The sequence below is a fragment of the Heterodontus francisci genome, chromosome 45 (assembly GCF_036365525.1).
Source record: "Heterodontus francisci isolate sHetFra1 chromosome 45, sHetFra1.hap1, whole genome shotgun sequence".
NCBI lineage: Eukaryota > Metazoa > Chordata > Chondrichthyes > Heterodontiformes > Heterodontidae > Heterodontus > Heterodontus francisci.
The window spans coordinates 18,123,296-18,137,460 of NC_090415.1; the positions used below are offsets into that span (position 1 = coordinate 18,123,296).

Sequence of the window (14,165 nt, forward strand, 5' to 3'; positions counted from 1 at the left end):
GTCCACTCCATCTTTCCTTACTGTATCTGGGACATTATGTGAGGGAAAGTGTTCCAGTGCCTCTCACTCTCAGAGAGCAACTGACATGTGTTTAGGCAGTCAGTGTTAGTCTTTCACTTACCATGAATAGGCGCCTCTCCAAGAACCTGTAAATCCAATATCCCGAAGCAGCTGTTCTACTCAGAACTTGGTCATGGCAGGAGAACCCCAGGAGGACAGTAGAAACACTTCAGGGATGTCCTCAAATCATCCCTCATTTGGGAAGACATTGTACTCTTCAGGGATATTTGTCAGGAACATGCAAAGGCGAACTCGACGCAGCGAAGGCAGCACCCACACGTCCGATGCAGTCATTTACCTGACCCTTCCAGCACCACCTGTCCCTGATATGACAGAATCTGCAGATCATGCATTGGACTTATCAGCCATTTCAGAACCCATCAAACTGGAGTGGAAAAAAGTCATCCTTGATCACGAGGGACTGTCTGAGATGGAAGAGAATAAATAGGCCAATATAATGATCATCAATAATAATGAACTGGATAGGGAGGAGATCGAGAGCAGGGAGACAGAATAGGGAGGGGAAGTTGCCTGGGACGTTTATATATTGTAACACATTGACAGAGATCCTGTTCTATTTGGGTAAAGACTTATTCAAGATAGAAAAATGTAAACTAGTCTCTCGATGACATATTGTACCAGAGACAAGCTCTCTATTATTTCCAAACTCAAAACAGGGCCAGATTATAAACAAATACTGTATTTCTCACTGAACCACTTTTACCTGTTGGACTCTCTGCAGATTCGCAGGACAAGGCCATTCAGATATATTTTCAGTCACTAAGAGATTCATTCTGATGACATTAAGCAGAGACTATCAGATGTTTAACTTTCATCCCTCAAACACTCGGATTCACTTTTACACTTCGACGACATCCGTTTGGACAGTTTAGGAGCCGCCCCCTCACCCCTTCCTCCGCTTTATTCCGACCATCTTCCAGTCTCAGTGTCACACACGTTACCATTAATTTGCTTTTGATCAATATAATTCAAAGGTTGTTTGCAGCGACAATCATAGAAATAATGATGACAGTGATTTGTACAAAACATCCCATATGCACCCTATCACCATGATTACAAGCAGGCAGAACCAGGGGAAGGAAAAATCTGGTAACAAAGACCATTATTTTTGACATCAGTGGTGAATTAATAAAGGACAACCAGTACGGATTTGCTGAGGGCAAATCATGTGCTACTAACATGATTGAATTCTTGTGGTTGAAGTTACTGAAGGTAGTACAGTAATTATTGGATACATGCTCTTCCAAAGGCATTCGATCAATTAGTGAATAACAGACTTACATGGAGAATAGAATGCATGTTAAAATTGACACTGGTATCCTGAGATGGTAGTTGGTTCAAGGATAGGAGCCTATTCTGTGACCTTGTATTATTTACACCTTCTCCTTTGTTATCTCTTGCCCCACCCCCGCTTTACTTGCTTTTCACCTCTGACTATTCTAATATTTGCTTGTTCTGAAGTAGGGTCACAGACCTGAAACGTTAATTCTGCTTCTCTCTCCACAGATGCTGCCAGATCTGCTGAGTATTTCCAGCATTTCTTGTTTTTATTTCAGATTTCCAGCATCCGCAGTATTTTGCTTTTATTTTAGAGTTTAGTAGTGAACTGATCCTTTCTGCTGACTGGGCAGAACTATGCAGTGGTGTGACGCAGAAAACTGTACGAAGAACATTACTTCAATAGGGCCCACAATGTTGAAGTTTGAGGAGGACAAAATACACAGTAATGTATGCAAATATTAAAGAGCTGTAAGTTTCAGGTAGATGTTACCTGAACAGAGGTGAGACAGAGAATACCCAACCTGTCTCACCTTTAGATTCCTGACCAAGATAGACCTACAAGGTACAAACTCAAGTTATGTGACCAAGTCAGAGAGTTTATTAGGCTTAACTAAGATGTACAAAGTTAATACTTAACAATGGTAATAGATATTCAGTAACACACAACACCCGTTCTTGTTTCTCTGCTTGCTGCCGCACGGACTTCTCTCCTTCTTCTTCCCTTGCTGTGTTTTCTTGACTGTATTCTATCTTCTCCTTTTAAGTACCAACGATCTTCTGTTGACCCCTCTCTAAGTGTGCTGACGATGTCCTGTAACACCCTTTCTTTTATCCTTCTTGTGGTGCAAGGATGTTACCATATTAGTTTTGAATTGTTCCAAGTGTCCTAATTGGTCCAGGGTGACATCATTGTTTGACACTTGTTAGTTAATGGTTGAATCTACACACAGTACAGATGTTTCCCGACTCTTTCTATTTTAGCAAGGATCCTAAAGGTTACATTCTTGCTGATCCCAGACATTTTTTTCTTTAATTCTGCCTTTATCTCATCTCTCTCCATGCAAGGAGTGCTGGTGACTCTCCCATTGTTCTCACAAAAAGGTTTAAACAAAGTATAGCCTTGAAAACACATTTCATAATAAAGCAAGCAACAGATCAAACAGACTTCAATATATTGATGTACAAATTAATCCTATTATTTTAGCTGTCCTTATTTGTCACAAACGTAAAATATGTCACAGTCCATCGCACCCACATTGTGGATTCTCCTCCAGCTACATGACTTGTCTTTTTTTCCCCTATGGCTATGTGCATCTTCCACACTGACACATCTCTCAACATGACATTTTAACATAGTTCAGTGAAGATGACCGTCATGCTTCACAATCCAACCTTAACATTGCAGTTCTTGCATAAATGTAAGCTATGAAAATGCTCTAAACTTTACACAGCGGTGAGCAGTGTTCAGGTGATACAGAAAATCTGGTGCATTGGGCAGAGACAATCAGTTGATCTATCAAAGTCTCTTGATGTAATGCTCCTATCTATACTACTTACAACACAACTATTCTTTTGTTATCTAAAAGCTTGGATAGATGGCTCTGGACTATGTTATCTAAGTAAGTGGTTGTTCTCCTTCTTTTTCTTTTTTTCTTCTTTTGGGCCTCCTTATCTCGAGAGACAATTTATACGCGCCTGGAGGTGGTCAGTGGTTTGTGAAGCAGCGCCTGGAGTGGCTATAAAGGCCAATTCTGGAGTGACAGGCTCTTCCACAGGTGCTGCAGAGAAATTTGTTTGTCGGGGCTGTTGCACAGTTGGCTCTCCCCTTGCGCCTCTGTCTTTTTTCCTGCCAACTACTCAGTCTCTTCGACTCGCCACAATTTAGCCCTGTCTTTCTGGCTGCCCGCCAGCTCTGGCGAATGCTTGCAACTGACTCCCATGACTTGTGATCAATGTCAAACGATTTCATGTCGCGTTTGCAGACGTCTTTATAGCAGAGACATGGACGGCCGGTGGGTCTGATACCAGTGGCGAGCTCGCTGTACAATGTGTCTTTGGGGTTCCTGCCATCTTCCATGCGGCTCACATGGCCAAGCCATCTCAAGCGCCGCTGACTCAGTAGTGTGTACAAGCTGGGGGTGTTGGCCGCTTCAAGGACTTCTGTGTTGGAGATATAGTCCTGCCACCTGATGCCAATTATTCTCCAAAGGCAGCGAAGATGGAATGAATTGAGACGTCGCTCTTGGCTGGCATACGTTGTCCAGGCCTCGCTGCTGTAGAGCAAGGTAATGAGGACACAGGCCTGATACACTCGGACTTTTGTGTTCCGTGTCAGTGCGCCATTTTCCCACACTCTCTTGGCCAGTCTGGACATAGCTGTGGAAGCCTTACCCATGCGCTTGTTGATTTCAGCATCTAGAGACAGGTTACTGGTGATAGTTGAGCCTAGGCTGGTGAACTCTTGAACCACTTCCAGAGCGTGGTCGCCAATATTGATGGATGGTAAGTAAGTGGTTGTTCTCCTTCCAGTAATGTGGATTGAGGGGAAATTTGATGCAGGTGTAGGTAAGTTAGACAAGGAGAACCAGTTCCCATTAGTTGATGGTGCAAGGACAAGGAGACACAGATAGATGGTTTTGGGAAAGAGATGCAGGGAAATGTGAGGAAGCACTTTTTGTTTTACCTGCGACAACTCCCTGCCCACAAGTGTGGTGGAAGCAGAGAAAATCAATGATTTCAAAAGGAAATTGGAGAAACACTTGAAGGAAACAAACTTGCTGCAGGGCGACGTCCATCAAGCAGGAGAATGAATCTGATTGGATGATGAGAATATTTTATCAACTTCAATTCTGTCAAGGGTTTGACAGATTTTTTCCTTTGCAAAATACTGCAACATAAAAATAAACAGCAATTTAAGATTGCGAAGGCTGGGAATCAAATCTGGGTCAACAACTTGGAAAACAGCGATGCTCACAACTATACCACCATCGCTTACTGCACTGTGTGCTTTGGTTTAATTCACAGAACGCTTTACAATCATTTTAACTTGCACCTGAGCAACACGTTTATGTTAATAAAAACACAATACTGTGAATGCTGGAAATCTGAAATAAAAACAGAAAGTGCTGCTCATATTCTGATCAAAGAACACTCACCTGAAACGTTAACTCTGCTTCTCTCTCCACAGATGCTGCCAGACCTGCTGAGTATTTCCAGCATTTCTTGTTTTTATTTCAGATTTCCAGCATCTGCAGTATTTTGCTTTTATTTTAGAGTTTAGTAGTGAACTGATCCTTTTTGCTTACTGGGCAGAACTATGCAGTGGAGTGACGCAGAAAACTGTACGAAGAACAATGTTTTTAACGGTCCCACAATTTCGAAGTTTGAGGAGGACAAAATAAATAGCAATGTATGCAAATAGTAAAGAGCTGTAAGTTTCACGTAGATGTTACCTGAACAGAGGTGAGACAAAGAATACCCAACCCGTCTCACCTTTAGATTCCTGACCAAGATAGACCAACAAGGTACAAACTCAAGTTATGTGACCAAGTCAGAGAGTTTATTAGGCTTACCTAAGATGCACAAAGTTAATACTTAACAATGGTAATAGATATTCAGTAACACCCAACACCCGTTCTTGTTTCTGTGCTTGCTGCGGCACGGACTTCTCTCCTTCTTCTTCCTTTGCTGTGTTTTCTTGACTGTGTTCTACCTTCTCCTTCCAAGAGGTAACGATCTTCTGTTGACCCCTCTCATTGCAGAAACTGACAGATACAGAGTAACATCAACCTTCACGTACCAGGAACTGACAGGGACAGAGTAAAATCAACATTCACATACCAGAAACTGACAGGTGTAGAGTAAAATCAACATTCACATACCAGGAACTGACAGGTACAGATTAAAATCAACATTCACATACCAGGAACTGACAGGTACAGAGTAAAATCAACATTCACATACCAGGAACTGACAGGTACAGAGTAAAATCAACATTCACAGACCAGGAACTGACAGGTACAGAGTAAAATCAACATTAACATACCAGGAACTGACAGATACAGGGTAAAATCAACATTCACATACCAGGAACTGACAGGTACAGAGTAAAATCAACATTCACATACCAGGAACTGACAGGTACAGAGTAAAATCAACATTCACATACCAGGAACTGACAGGTGCAGAATAAAATCAACATTCACATACCAGGAACTGACAGGTACAGAGTAAAATCAACATTCACATACCAGGAACTGACAGGGACAGAGTAAAATCAACATTCACATACCAGGAACTGACAGGGACAGAGTAAAATCAACATTCACATACCAGGAACTGACAGGGACAGAGTAAAATCAACATTCACATACCAGGAACTGAAAGGTATAGAGTAAAATCAACATTCACATACCAGGAACTGACAGGTACAGAGTAAAAGCAACATTCACATACCAGGAACTGACAGGTACAGAGTAAAATCAACATTCACATACCAGGAACTGACAGGTACAGAGTAAAATCAACATTCACATCCCAGGAACTGACAGATACAGAGTAAAATCAACATTCACATACCAGGAACTGACAGGTACAGAGTAAAATTAACATTCACATAACAGGAACTGACAGGGACAGAGTAAAATCAACATTCACATACCAGGAACTGACAGGTACAGAGTAAAATCAACATTCACATACCAGGAACTGACAGGTACAGAGTAAAATTAACATTCACATACCAGGAACTGACAGGGACAGAGTAAAATCAACATTCACATGCCAGGAACTGACAGGTACAGAGTAAAATCAACATTCACATGCCAGGAACTGACAGGTACAGAGTAAAATCAACCTTCACATACCAGGAACTGACTGATACAGAGTAAAATCAACATTCACATACCAGGAACTGAAAGGTACAGAGTAAAATCAACATTCACATACCAGAAACTGACAGGTACAGAGTAAAATCAACATTCACAGACCAGGAACTGACAGGAACAGAGTAAAATCAACATTCACATACCAGGAACTGACAGGTACAGAGTAAAATCAACATTCACATACCAGGAACTGACAGGTACAGAGTAAAATCAACATTCACATACCAGGAACTGACAGGTACAGAGTAAAATCAACATTCACATACCAGGAACTGACAGGTACAGAGTAAAATCAACATTCACATACCAGTAACTGACGGGTACAGAGTAAAATCAACATTCACATACCAGGAACTGACAGGTACAGAGTAAAATCAACATTCACATGCCAGGAACTGACAGGTACAGAGTAAAATCAACATTCACATACCAGGAACTGACAGGTACAGAGTAAAATCTACATTCACATACCAGGAACTGACAGGTACAGAGTAAAATCAACATTCACATACCAGGAACTGACAGGTACAGAGTAAAATCAACATTCACATACCAGGAACTGAAAGGTACAGAGAAAAATCAACATTCACATACCAGGAACTGAAAGGTACTGAGAAAAATCAACATTCACATACCAGGAACTGACAGGTACAGAGTAAAATCAACATTCACATACCAGGAACTGACAGGTACAGAGAAAAATCAACATTCACATACCAGGAACAGACAGATACAGAGTAAAATCAAAATTCACATACCAGGAACTGACAGGTGCAGAGTAAAATCAACATTCACATACCAGGAACTGACAGGTACAATACAGATCGTTGGCCGGTATTTATTTGAAGGCAGGGAATTAAAAAGTGACGCAATGATCGATCCGATCCATGAACGTTCTTGTCGGAGATCTCGAAATTACCTCCAGCTGAAATGTGAGCAGTTGGTATTCAAATAACTGCAGTAAATCGACTCTTTCAGAGAGGCTGTCAGTGGATCTTAAAAGAGCCGATCTGCTTGGTGCTTTATTTTTGTACATTGTGGAGATCTGCAAGGAGCTGTTGTGCTTGGTCACTGCAATGTCCAATCGTAGGTCAAATATTTGAATGAATATTTTATAGTAAGCGATGGTGGTATAGTGGTGAGCATAGCTGCTTTCCAAGCAGTTGACCTGGGTTCGATTCCCGGCCATCGCAACCTTAAAATGCAGGTTTACTTTATGTTGCAGTATTTTACAAACGAAAAAAATGTCAAAGCTTTGACAGAATTGAAATTGATAAAATATTCTTCTCATCCAATCAGATTCATTCTCCCGCTTGATTGGCGTCACCCTGGAGCAAGTTTGTTTCCTTCAAGTGTTTCTCCAATTTCCTATTGAAATCATTGATTGTCTCTGCTTCCACCACACTTGTGGACAGACATTGCAGTTGCAATGTAGCAGGTAAAGCAAAAAGTGCTTCCTCACATTTCCCGGCATCTCTTTCCCAAAACCATCAATCTGTGTCTCCTAGTCCTTGTACCATCAACTAATGGGAACGGGTTATCCTTGTCTAACTTACCTACACCTGCATCAGATCTCCCCTCAATCCACATTGCTGGAAGGAGAACAACCACCTACTTAGATAACACAATCCAGAGCCATCTATCCAAGCTTTTCAATAGCATAAGAATAGTTGTGTTGTAAGGAGTATAGATAGGAGCATAACTTCAAGAGACTTTGACAGATTAACTGATTGTCTCTGCCCAACGCACCAGATTTTCTGTATCACCTGAACACTGCTCACAGCTGTGTAAAGTTTAGAGTATTTTCATGGCTTACATTTATGCAAGAACTGCAATGTTAATGTTGGATTGTAAAGCATGACGGTCATCTTCTCTGAACTATGTTAAAATGTCATGTTGAGAGATGTGTCAGTGTGGAAGATGCACGTAGCCATAGGAAAAAAAAAGGCAAGTCATGTAGCTGGAGGAGAATCCACAATGTGGGCGCGATGGACCGTGACATATTTTACGTTTGTGACAAATAAGGACAGCTAAAATAATAGGATTAATGATATGCTTTGTACATCAATATATTGAAGTCTGTTTGATCTGTTGCTTGCTTTATTATGAAATGTGTTTTCAAGGCTATACTTTGTTTAAACATTTTTGTGAGAACGATGGGAGTCTCACCAGCACTCCTTGCATGGAGAGAGATGTGATAAAGGCAGAATTAAAGAAAAAAATGTCTGGGATCACAAGCATGTAACCTTTAGGATCCTTGCTAAAATAGAAAGAGTTGGGAAACATCTGTAATGTGTGTAGAATCAACCATTAACTAACTAGTGTCAAACAATGATGTCAACCTGGACCAATTAGGACACTTGGAACAATTCAAAACTAATATGGTAACATCCTTGCACCACAAGAAGGATAAAAGAAAGGGTGTTACAGGACATCGTCAGCACACTTAGAGAGGGGTCAACAGAAGATCGTTGGTACTTAAAAGGAGAAGATAGAATATAGTCCAAAAAACACAGCAAGGGATGAAGAAGGAGAGAAGTCCGTGCGGCAGCAAGCACAGAAACAAGAACGGGTGTTGTGTGTTACTGAATATCTATTACCATTGTTAAGTATTAACTTTGTACATCTTAGTTAAGCCTAATAAACTCTCTGACTTGGTCACATAACTTGAGTTTGTACCTTGTAGGTCTATCTTGGTCAGGAATCTAAAGGTGAGACGGGTTGGGTATTCTCTGTCTCACCTCTGTTCTGGTAATATCTAGCTGAAACTTACAGCTCTTTACTATATGCATACATTGCTGTGTATTTAGTCCTCCTTAAACTTCGAAATTGTGTGCCCGTTAAAAACATTGTTCTTCGTACAGTTTTCTGCGTCACTCCACTGCATAGTTCTGCCCAGTAAGCAAAAAGGATCAGTTCGCTACTGAACTCTAAAATAAAAGCAAAATACTGCAGATGCTGGAAATCTGAAATAAAAACAAGAAATGCTGGAAATACTCAGCAGGTCTGGCAGCATCTGTGGAGAGAGAAGCAGAGTTAACGTTTCAGGTGAGTGACCATTGATGAGAATATTTGCAGCACTTTCTGATTTTATTTCAGATTTCCAGCATTCACAGTATTGTGTTTCTGTTAACATAATCGGATTGCTCAGGTACAAGTTGAAACCATTGTACAGCATTCTATTAATCAAAACGCTGGACCAGCACAGTACAGTAAGCGATGGTGGTATACTGGTGAGCATAGCTGCCTTCCAAGCAATTGACCTGGGTTCGATTTCTGACCATCGCAACCTTAAATTGCAGGTTTACTTTATGTTGCAGTATTTTAAAAACGAAAAAAATGTCAAAGCTTTGACAGAATTGAAATTGATAAAATATTCTTATCATCCAATCAGATTCATTCTCCCGCTTGATTGGCGTCACCCTGGAGCAAGTTTGTTTCCTTCAAGTGTTTCTCCAATTTCCTATTGAAATCATTGATTGTCTCTGCTTCCACCACACTTGTGGACAGACATTGCAGTTGCAATGTCGCAGGGAAAGCAAAAAGTGCTTCCTCACATTTCGCTGCATCTATTTCCCAAAACCATCAATCTGTGTCTCCTAGTCCTTGTACCATCAACTAATGGGAACGGGTTATCCTTGTCTAACTTATCTACACCTGCATCAGATCTCCCCTCAATCCACATTGCTGGAAGGAGAACAACCACCTACTTAGATAACACAATCCAGAGCCATCAATCCAAGCTTTTCAATAGCATAAGAATAGTTGTGTTGTAAGTAGTATAGATAGGAGCATAACTTCAAGAGACTTTGATAGATTAACTTATTGTCTCTGCCCAACGCACCAGATTTTCTGTATCACCTGAACACTGCTCACAGCTGTATAAAGGTTAGAGTATTTTCATGGCTTACATTTATGCAAGAACTGCAATGTTAAGGTTGGATTGTGAAGCATGACGGTCATCTTCTCTGAACTATGTTAAAATGCCATGTTGAGAGATGTGTCATTGTGGAAGATGCACGTAGCCATAGGAAAAAAAAAGGCAAGTCATGTAGCTGGAGGAGAATCCAGAAAGTGGGCGCGATGGACCGTGACATATTTTACGTTTGTGACAAATAAGGACAGCTAAAATAATAGGATTAATGATATGCTTTGTACATCAATATATTGAAGTCTGTTTGATCTGTTGCTTGCTTTATTATGAAATGTGTTTTCTAGGCTATACTTTGTTTAAACCTTTTTGTGAGAACAATGGGAGAGTCACCAGCACTCCTTGCATGGAGAGAGATGAGATAAAGGCAGAATTAAAGAAAAAAATGTCTGGGATCAGCAAGAATGTCACCTTTAGGATCCTTGCCAAAATAGAAAGAGTCGGGAAACATCTGTACTTTGTGTAGATTCAACCATTAACTAACTAGTGTCAAGCAATGATGTCAACCTGGACAAATTTGGACACTTGGAACAATTCAAAACTAATATGGTAACATCCTTGCACCACAAGAAGGATAAAAGAAAGGGTGTTACAGGACATCGTCAGCACACTTAGAGAGGGGTCAACAGAAGATCGTTGGTACTTAAAAGGAGAAGATAGAATATAGTCAAAAAAACACAGCAAGGGATGAAGAAGGAGAGAAGTCCGTGCGGCAGCAAGCACAGAAACAAGAACGGGTGTTGTGTGTTACTGAATATCTATTACCATTGTTAAGTATTAACTTTGTACATCTTGGTTAAGCCGAATAAACTCACTGACATGGTCACATAACTTGAGTTTGTACCTTGTCCGTCTATCTTGGTCAGGAATCTAAAGGTGAGACGGGTTGGGCATTCTCTGTCTCACCTCTGTTCAGGTAATATCTAGCTGAAACTTACAGCTCTTTACTATATGCATACATTGCTGTGTATTTTGTCCTCCTTAAACTTCGAAATTGTGGGCCCATTAAAAACATTGTTCTTCGTACAGTTTTCTGCGTCACTCCACTGCATAGTTCTGCCCAGTAAGCAAAAAGGATAAGTTCGCTACTAAACTCTAAAATAAAAGCAAAATTCTGCAGATGCTGGAAATCTGAAATAATAATAAGAAATGCTGGAAATACTCAGCAGGTCTGGCAGCATCTGTGGAGAGAGAAGCAGAGTTAACGTTTCAGGTGAGTGACCATTGATCAGAATATTTGCAGCACTTTCTGATTTTATTTCAGATTTCCAGCATTAACAGTATTGTGTTTCTGTTAACATAATCGTGTTGCTCAGGTGCAAGTTGAAACCATTGTACAGTATTCTATTAATCAAAACGCTGGACCAGCACAGTGTAGTAAGCGATGGTGGTATAGTGGTGAGCATAGCTGCCTTCCAAGCAGTTGACCTGGGTTCGAATCCTGGCCATCGCAAACTTAAACTGAAGGTTTACTTCATGTTGCAGTATTTTACAAACGAAAAAAATGTCAAAGCTTTGACAGAATTGAAGTTGATAAAATATTCTTTTCATCCAATCAGATTCATTCTCACGCTTGATTGGCGTCACCCTGGAGCAAGTTTGTTTCCTTCAAGGGTTTCTCCAATTTCCTATTGAAATCATTGATTGTCTCTGCTTCCACCACACTTGTGGACAGACATTGCAGTTGCAACGTAGCAGGTAAAGCAAAAAGTGCTTCCTCACATGTCCCGGCATCTCTTTCCCAAAACCATCAATCTGTGTCTCCTAGTCCTTGTACCATCAACTAATGGGAACGGGTTATCCTTGTCTAACTTACCAACACCTGCATCAGATCTCCCCTCAATCCACATTGCTGTAAGGAGAACAACCACTTACTTAGATAACACAATCCAGAGCCATCTATCCAAGCTTTTCAATAGCATAAGAATAGTTGTGTTGTCAGTAGTATAGATAGGAGCATAGCTTCAAGAGACTTTGATAGATTAACTGATTGTCTCTGCCCAACGCACCAGATTTTCTGTATCACCTGAACACTGCTCACAGCTGTATAAAGTTTAGAGTATTTTCATGGCTTACATTTATGCAAGAACTGCAATGTTAAGGTTGGATTGTGAAGCATGACGGTCATCTTCTCTGAACTATGTTAAAATGTCATGTTGAGAGATGTGTCAGTGTGGAAGATGCACGTAGCCATAGGAAAAAAAAAGGCAAGTCATGTAGCTGGAGGAGAATCCACAAAGTGGGCGCGATGGACCGTGACATATTTTACGTTTGTGACAAATAAGGACAGCTAAAATAATAGGATTAATGATATGCTTTGTACATCAATATATTGAAGTCTGTTTGATCTGTTGCTTGCTTTATTATGAAATGTGTTTTCAAGGCTATACTTTGTTTAAACCTTTTTGTGAGAACAATGGGAGAGTCACCAGCACTCCTTGCATGGAGAGAGATGAGATAAAGGCAGAATTAAAGAAAAAAATGTCTGGGATCAGCAAGAATGTAACCTTTAGGATCCTTGCTAAAATAGAAAGAATCGGGAAACATCTGTACTGTGTGTAGATTCAACCATTAACTAACTAGTGTCAAACAATGATGTCAACCTGGACCAATTAGGACACTTGGAACAATTCAAAACTAATATGGTAACATCCTTGCACCACAAGAAGGATAAAAGAAAGGGTGTTACAGGACATCGTCAGCACACTTAGAGAGGGGTCAACAGAAGATCGTTGGTACTTAAAAGGAGAAGATAGAATATAGTCAAAAAACACAGCAAGGGATGAAGAAGGAGAGAAGTCCGTGCGGCAGCAAGCACAGAAACAAGAACGGGTGTTGTGTGTTACTGAATATCTATTACCATTGTTAAGTATTAACTTTGTACATCTTGGTTAAGCCTAATAAACTCTCTGACATGGTCACATAACTTGAGTTTGTACCTTGTCGGTCTATCTTGGTCAGGAATCCAAAGGTGAGACGGGTTGGGTATTTTCTGTCTCACCTCTGTTCAGGTAACATCTACCTGAAACTTACAGCTCTTTACTATATGCATACATTGCTGTGTATTTTGTCCTCCTTAAACTTCGAAATTGTTGGCCCGTTAAAAACATTGTTCTTCGTACAGTTTTCTGCGTCACTCCACTGCATAGTTCTGCCCAGTAAGCAAAAAGGATCAGTTCGCTACTGAACTCTAAAATAAAAGCAAAATACTGCAGATGCTGGAAATCTGAAATAATAATAAGAAATGCTGGAAATACTGAGCAGGTCTGGCAGCATCTGTGGAGAGAGAAGCAGAGTTAACGTTTCAGGTGAGTGACCATTGATCAGAATATTTGCAGCACTTTCTGATTTTATTTCAGATTTCCAGCATTCACAGTATTGTGTTTCTGTTAACATAATCGTGTTGCTCAGGTGCAAGTTGAAACCATTGTACAGCATTCTATTAATCAAAACGCTGGACCAGCACAGTACAGTAAGCGATGGTGGTATAGTGGTGCGCATAGCTGCCTTCCAAGCAGTTGATCTGGGTTCGATTCCAGGCTATCGCAGCCTGAAGTTGCAGCTTTCCTTTATGTTGCAGTATTTTACAAACGAAAAAAATGTCAAAGCTTTGACACAATTGAAATTGATAAAATATTCTTATCATCCAATCAGATTCATTCTCCCACTTGATTGGCGTCACCCTGGAGCAAGTTTGTTTCCTTCAAGTGTTTCTCCAATTTCCTATTGAAATCATTGATTGTCTCTGCTTCCACCACACTTGTGGACAGACATTGCAGTTGCAATGCAGCAGGTAAAGCAAAAAGTGCTTCCTCACATTTCCCGGCATCTCTTTCCCAAAACCATCAATCTGTGTCTCCTAGTCCTTGTACCATCAACTAATGGGAACGGGTTATCCTTGTCTAACTTACCTACACCTGCATCAGATCTCCCCTCAATCCACATTGCTGGAAGGAGAACAACCACCTACTCAAATAACACAATCC

The 14,165-nt window shown here is 40.6% G+C and overlaps 2 non-coding genes across 2 annotated transcripts; both read left to right on the plus strand.

The window, feature by feature from the left end:
• Positions 1-7,369: 7,369 nt before the first annotated feature.
• trnag-ucc (transfer RNA glycine (anticodon UCC)) lies at positions 7,370-7,441 on the plus strand. Its single transcript has one exon. It is a non-coding gene; the product is annotated as a tRNA-Gly (tRNA).
• A 4,119-nt stretch (positions 7,442-11,560) lies between these two features.
• Positions 11,561-11,632, plus strand: trnag-ucc (transfer RNA glycine (anticodon UCC)). The gene has a single exon. It is a non-coding gene; the product is annotated as a tRNA-Gly (tRNA).
• Positions 11,633-14,165: the final 2,533 nt, after the last annotated feature.